This window comes from Triticum urartu, chromosome 3A, assembly GCF_056163025.1.
Source record: "Triticum urartu cultivar PI428250 chromosome 3A, HENAU_Tu73, whole genome shotgun sequence".
NCBI classification, from domain to species: Eukaryota; Viridiplantae; Streptophyta; class Magnoliopsida; order Poales; family Poaceae; genus Triticum; species Triticum urartu.
In genome coordinates, this window is record NC_141875.1 from 63,223,350 (window position 1) to 63,231,291 (window position 7,942).

A 7,942-nucleotide genomic window follows, 5' to 3' on the forward strand; every position below is an offset into this window, starting at 1 on the left:
CTTGCTAAGCTTATTGCCAGCATGGTGGATACCCAGGATAACGTTTCTTGAGCTCTTGTGAAGTTGTTTCAGTTATGAACTTGTTTTGCGGCCGATCGTTTATCTGCACTGGTGGCCAATTTAGACGCCGAGTGTATGTAATATGCTGCCTTGTTCCCTATATTTGCACTGGTGGCGAACTTTGATGCCCAGTGGATGTAATATGTGTAATAGCCATAATAGCCTAGCGTAAGTTGCTTGCTTATTTATTTCCTTATTGTCTTGTTTATTTGTTTGGTTGTAGTCACTGTAGTTTTTTTTCTGCGGTTTGCTAATGGCAACAATAAAATATATTTTTAAACTAGGTCGTAATAACCACAGACCGTTGTAACCATGGTCCTGCTATGTAGTGACCATGGGCCTCCTACGGGCCGTAGGATCTATGGGCCTCCTACAGGTGTTTGAATCAATGGGCCTTCTACGGGGCGTACTATTCATGGACAAATAAAGGACCGCACTATGGGCCATAAAACGGGCTAGAGTGGAAATCATCTGTTTATGGCCCGATCATAACGGGCCGTTAATAGCCGATATGTATAATGGGCTTAAATGGGCCGTATTTGATGACACTAACAAAACAGCCCAACGGATTAACGTGCCACAAACGATCCAACTGTAACCACGGGCTGAATTTGGCCCGTAAGCGGGACGGGCTAGTAATGGACCGGAAGTAATCGAATGCTGGAAATGAGCCCAACAATAAATGGGCCCTTAGAAGGCCGAAAGATCACACGGGCTGGAAAGGGCCCAATGGTATAATGGGTCGTTAATGGGTATACAGCGATACACTGTTCATTATGGGCCAGTGTCACCACGGGTCGTTAATGGGCCAAGAGTTACAAAGGGCCTCATATGGGCCGAAAGACGTCATGGGCCTTACATGGGCCAGAAGTTACAATAGGCTGGAATCATATTGGATGGCCCAGATGACGCTACTGGGCCTAATTCGGATAGGCCATAACGGATCGTGAGTTAGCGGGCTGTAAATGGGCTATATGCAAACAGGTCGTTAACAGGCTTTCCGTGGGCCGGCCGGCTACCTTTTGACCAATTCAAACGGGCCAGCCTTTTCACCTGAATGGGCCACCGTTGGGCCTTTCCACATGTCGATGTATCATAGGCACCTCTGGTCCAATGAGTGGACGACATCTGTCCCAACGCGGAGCTGACACATGGTTCCTCTGGCCACTCAGAATTTTACACATAGAAAATCCCCATTGGTCTGGGCTGTTAATTGGCTATCGGATCCAAAACGGAACCCGATAGCTTAACGGCGACCCGTTATGGTGGAAGCCACGTGTCGGTTACCCTTGACGAAAGCACTTCCATGACGCGTGATTTATCGTCATGAAAGTGGACACTTCTGTGATGATAATTTTGGTATTGTCATGGAATACTTCTATGACAGCACAGGTATGACTATCTTGATTCTGTCATAAAATCTTCATGGATGTACATGCATGACAGAAAACGTGACCTACTGTGACAAAAACGTATCATCACGGAAGTGGTTTTTTTGTAGTGCAACATGTGGTGCTTGCCCAATATCTTTGGTAGCCAAAAATCTGCACCAAGTAGAGATACTACTTGTGCATCCAAAACCCTAAACCCAGTTTCATCTCATGAGAGTCCACTATACCTACCTATGGATTGAAAAAGATCATTCAAGTAAGTTGTCATCGATGCATAAAGCAATAAAAATTGCTCCTAAATATGTTTGATCTTTTATTGTAAGGGAAAATGTGCGTTATACAAACTTGTGATTGCAAAGAAATAAAAGCGATGGACTGCATAATAAAAGTTGCTATCATAAGGGGCGATATAATGGGACATTCCATTGCATCAAGAGCTTTTGCATCCAAAAACAAAAAAGCGCATGACAACCTTTGCTTCCCTCTTCGAAGGGCCTATCTTTTACTTTTATGTATTTACTTTTTATGCAAGAGTCAATAGTGTTCTCCTCTATTCCTTTTTATTTTTCTCTTTTGTAAGAATCATGTGGTGGGGAAAGATATAGGCATATATATCCAGTTGGATGTGAGTGGTCATGAGTTATTATTGTTGACATCACCCTTGAGGTGAATAAGTTGGGAGGCGAAAGTATAAACCCCTATCTTTCTATGTGTCTGGCTTAAACTTTTTGCTCCATATATATGTTGTAAGTGTTAGCAATCATAGAAGACTAGATGATGGTTCGGTATGTGGACTTGCTAAAAGGCGCTGACATGAGACCCTTCCTTAAAATATGATGAATTGCAATTGCATTGTTGGGTGAGAACATAGTTTGTTAGTTTTCAAGAAATTTTATGCCTTATACTTTGTTGTTGTGATGAATTGTTACTTGCTCATGAGAAGTTTTACGATAATCAAGACGGCTGCTATAATAATGATCATGATGCTACTACGTCTGTATTTTCTTTTTATCGACAACTCTCTCTCTAAACATGTGGACATGATTATCGATATTGGCTTTCGCTTGAGGACAAGCGAGGTCTAAGCTTGGGGGAGTTTATACGTCCATTTTGCATCATGTTTTCCTACTATTATTTATAGCTTTTTTAATTGATATAACACTTTGTGGAGCAATTCTAGTGCATTTTATCTCTTAATATGCAAGACTTGCATGAAGAGGGAGATTGCCGGCGGCTGGAATTCTGGACCTGAAAAAGCTATGCCAGAGATACCTATTCTACACATCTCCAAATGAGCTGAAATTTTACGGAGATTTATTTTGGAATAAGTAAAAAATATTAGAGCAAAGAAGTACAAAAGGGGGCCACCCTGGTGCCCACAAGGCACCAGGGTGCGCCCCCCTCCCCCGTGGGCACATCCTGCTGGCTTGTGGGGCCCCTGGCCAGCCTCCGGTACCCATTTTCTAGTATGTAAGCCTATTTTCCCTAGAAAAAATAAGGGAAGGGCTTTCGGGACGTGGAGCCGCCGTCTCGAGGTGGAACTTGGGCAGGAGCACTTTTGCTCTCTAGCGGAGCGATTCCGCCGGGGATACTTCCCTCCGGGAGAGGGAAATCAAAGCCATCATCAGCACCAACAACCCTCTCATCATGGGAGGATCAATCTTCATCAACATCTTCACCAACACCAATATCATCTCAAACCCTAGTTCATCTCTTGTATTCAATCTTTGTATCAAAACCTCAGATTGGTACCTGTGGGTTGCTAGTAGTGTTGATTACATCTCGTAGTTGATGCTAGTTGGTTTATTTGGTAGAAGATCATATGTTTAGATCTATTATGCCATTCAATATCCCTCTAATCTTAGACATGAAGATGATGTGTGAGTAGTTACTTTTGTTCTTGAGGACATGGGAGAAGTCTTATCATAAGTAATCATGTGAATTTGGTATTCGTTCGATATTTTTCTGATATGTATGTTGTTGATTCCCGTAGTGGTGTTATGTGAGTGTCGACTACATGACACTTCACCATCTTTGGGCCTAAGGGGATGCATTGTGGAGTAGTAAGTAGATGATGGGTTGCTAGAGTGACAGAAGCTTAAACCCTAGTTTATGCGCTATTCCGTAAGGGGCTGATTTGAATCCATATGTTTAATGCTATGGTTAGATTTATCTTAATTCATTTTTCATAGTTGCAGATGCTTGCGAGAGGGGTTAATCATAAATGGGAGGCTTGTTCAAGTAAGAACAACACCCAAGCACCGGTCCACCCACATACCAAATTATCAAAGTAGCGAACGTGAATCAAATGAAAGTGACTAGATGAAATTTCCATGTGTCCTCAAGAATGCTTAGCTTATTATAAGAGACTGTTTCGCCCTGTCCTTTGAAACAAAAAGGATTAGGCTACCTTGTTGCACCTTAGTTATTATTGCTACTAGTCACTTGTTACAAATTATCCTGCAATCAAACTACTCGTTACTGATAATTTCAGTGCTTGCTGAAAACCGCTTGTCATTTCCTTCTGCACCTCGTTGGGTTCGACACTCTTACTTATCAAAAGGACTACGATAGATCCCCAATACTTGTGGGTCATCATAGAACCAATGTCAATCCTATTTGGGGAAAGATTTGGAAGTTATCCTGTCCGGCAAAGGTAAAAATATTTATCTGGCGTACTCTACATGGAACGCTCCCGTGTCGAGTTACACTTGCTAATAGACACTTGAAGGTTTAGCCCATCTGCCCTTCATGCTCGAATGCTCCAGAAGATACAAAACACATCTTGTTCCGGTGTCAGAAGTCAAAAGAAGTATAGGGAAAATTAGGTTTATACGAGGTGATCAATAAAGATTTTGTTGTTGACCGCACAGGAGAGGCGGTACTAGAATTCTTACTCTTTATGCAAGATCAGGAATTGTCTTTAATGGGCATCTAGAACGTGCGTGAATTGATCGCTATAACAGCCTGATATTTAAGGTGGAATAGATGTAAACTGGTTCATGAAGGAAAGTTTCAAGATGCTAACCAAACTTCGATGGGGGCTCTTGCCATAACGACAAACTATGTTAATGCCTACTCCCCTAAGGCATCTATTAAAACAGCAGGATTGGTTTGACGAGACAATGAATGATATTGTACCTTTTCTTACGGACAATGTAACAATTATTTCTAATTAATAAAGTTGAAGTTTTCTTTCAAAAAAAAACTTTGATCATTTTCTTCATAAGCTTCGACTGCTCACTGCAGTCTCTCTTTCTCTATTCCTCGCATTGTCGCTGCCTTTTCAAGCATCCATTTTGTATATTTCTCTTACTTTTCCAAGTCTATTCTCTCTCAATGTGCAACTCCACTTTCGCCCTCTCCTAGTCAAACTCCATCCTCCTCCTTTGCACATCTATGAAGAGCTTGTACCTCTCCTCCTTGGCGGAAAAAATGCATTGTCGCACCATCACGCATGACCCTCTTCTCCCATTTGTTTCCCATCACCTTACGATTTCTCTTTGGCACATGTTTTTCTTTGGCACGGTGGATTGTACATCCGCCCCTCCAATTTGGCTTTGGCAGACTACCAGCGGCAGCGGCAGGTGTATGCCTCTGTATGCACAGGAATACCCAACATTTGGACGAAATATATATATATATATACATGTCAGCCCAGAGCAAACGCAGGCCCAACCGCCCAGCCCACGAAACCTCCGGTTCACACTGACGCCCAGCCCACGAAATGACTCATTCGCTCCTTGCCTCGTTCCAGTTCACACCGACTCCTCCACTCCTCATTTCCTAGCATCGTTCCCATAGGCACACAGCGCTCGCAGACACGCGGGCACGCAACAGCGCCGGAGGCCGATGTCAATCGTCAGAGGCAACCCTGGCAGCGGCACCTAGCCCCTCGCCCGCCCCTCCTCTTCAGCTCGGAGGGAGCAGCAGCCGAGCAGGGACAAGCGACCTTGGCGGTGGTGCCCCCCCCCCCACACGGCACAGAAACAGAAGGCACGATGACCTCCGCCCTCGCCTCCAATTTGGGAATTTCTTGATTTGCTCAAGTAGTCGATCTATTTAACATATGCAAGTATATAAATTTATGTTCCCCTTGTTTTCCTAACGCAGATGAAGAGGAGTGGAATTGTTGGCAGTAGCATATTTGCAATGTGGGAAAAGGCTTCAAGGAAAGGAAAACAGATGAAGTATCCACACCGAATCAGAAAGTAGCTGCATCTAATACTTGTACTTCTCCTGTTCATTTTGAGAGCAATTTGCAATTGGTGTTATGGCAAGAACCGAAAAGTAGAGGAGAAACCTCAACACCTCATGTAGAAGATGATGAATCTATTGATGAAGATGATGAACCGATGCAAGCAGATTTGGAGGCACTCGAACATGATCCTGGAAAGCGGATTCCCATCTCAGTGTATGTTTTCAATGACCAAGATAGAGTAAGAAGGGGATATATTGAGATGGAGTCATGTCAACCAAAGAATCATAAGTTCAAGTTTAGAAATAAAAGTGGAAAAGAGCGTCGCTTTTGCTGTGTTTGGTTTAAAGAATTTCCGTGGATTGAGTATAGTGTGGAAAACATAGAGCTTCCTGCTTCATTTGCTATTTGTTCAAGCATAAAACAAGATGTCCCGGTGGAGATGATTTTGTGAAGAAGGGATTTAATAACTGGAACATGAAGTCGAGATTGAAGAAACATGAAGGTGGGGTTAGTAGTGCTCATGCTGAAGCTCAAGAGAAGTATGATAAGTTCACTACACCACAAACATGAATTCTGGAGTCTATTGCTTCAAACACCTCACAATACAAGCTTTGTATAAACAGCGTTTGACATGGACACTCAAGTGTGTGAGATTTCTGTTACGCCAAGGCTTGACATTTAGAGGACATGATGAAAGTGGAGACTCACTAAATAAAGGAAATTTCCTTGAGCTTCTAAATTCGCTAGCAGGAAATTTTGAAGAGGTTGACAGGGTTGTTCTCAAGAATGATCCACGGAATTGCAGAATGACTCACCATGATATACAACAAGAGGTGATAAAATGTTGTGCACAAGAGACTACTAAACTAGCCATTGAAGAACTTGATGGTGGTCATTTTGCAATACTTGCAGATGAGTCTAGTGATGTGTATCAGAATGAACAGTTGGATGTTTGCTTGCGTTATGTTGATAAGAAAGGAAGGGTGGTTGTAAGATTTCTTGGTCTTGCTCATGTTGAAGTACTACCTCTTTGACACTAAAAGTTGCAATTCAGAAAATGCTTATGGAATACAATTTGACCTTTGCAATGGTTCATGGGCAAGGATATGATGGAACTAGTAATATGAGCGGCAATGCCAATGGCCTGAAAAAACTGATTATGGGTGAGTCTCCTTCTGCCTACTATGTTCATTATTTTGCCCGTGAACTACAGTTAACTCTTGTTGTTGTTGCTAAGGAGAGTGCTGATTGTACTTGGTTCTTTCAGCAGCTTGCACACTTTTTAAATGCTCTTGACATGTCTTGTAAAAATATGAGAATGCTTCGGATAGCTCAGGCTGAAGAACTCGTTGATGCATTGGAATTGGAAGAAGTGGAAACAGGGAGTGGCTGAATCAGGAAATGGGTTTGGGAAGGCCATGTGATACACGTTGGGGCTCTCACTTCAAAACTATGAACCATGTCATCTCTATGTATGGTGCACTACGACGAGTCCTTCGCAAGATTGGAGACGAGTACCATCGTGCGGAGGCACAAGCGGCTCTATCCATAGAGACAATATTTTGATCATTTGAGTTTGTTTTCATGGCACACTTGATGCAAGAAATATTTGGATACACAGATGAGTTGTGTAGAGCTTTGCAAAAGCAACACGAAGATATTGTTCATGCTATTAAGCTTGTTGGTGACACAAAGTATTACTTGGAGGCTTTGAGGACCGATGCTGGATGTGATGATTTTCTCACAAAGGTCACATCTTTTTGTACAAAGCATAACATCAAAGTTGTTGATATGAAGGGTCCTTACTTCCCCGTTGGCCGACCTAGAAGGGGTTTACGTAATGGTGCGACCAATTACCACCGCTTCAAGGTTGATATGTTTGTGGGTGTCATTGATAGGCAAATCAATGAGCTGAATGGCAGATTTGATGAGGTAAACACATAGCTACTTTCTTGCATGGCAGCATTCTGTCCACTTCATCTATTTGCTGCTTATGAAGAAGAGAAGTTGGTTAGGCTTGCTACAAAGTTTTATGCTTTTGATTTTATAAGGGATGAACTGGCAAGACTTCCATGGCAACTAAACATGTATGCTACTAATGTGCATAGAGATGAAAGGTTTCAAAACCTGAAAAATCTGTGTCAGCTTTCAGTTATGCTTGTTGAGACAAACAAGCATGAACAATATCGAATTGTTTACAAGCTTCTTAAGTTCGTATTGATTCTACCAGTAGTTGTTGCTGGTGTTGAACGAGTATTCTCTTCAATGAGATATGTGAAGAATAAGCTAA

At 42.4% G+C, this 7,942-nt stretch overlaps 1 pseudogene; it reads left to right on the forward strand.

Moving 5' to 3' along the window:
- Positions 1-5,564: 5,564 nt before the first annotated feature.
- LOC147978563 (uncharacterized) lies at positions 5,565-7,596 on the forward strand (annotated as a pseudogene).
- Positions 7,597-7,942: the final 346 nt, after the last annotated feature.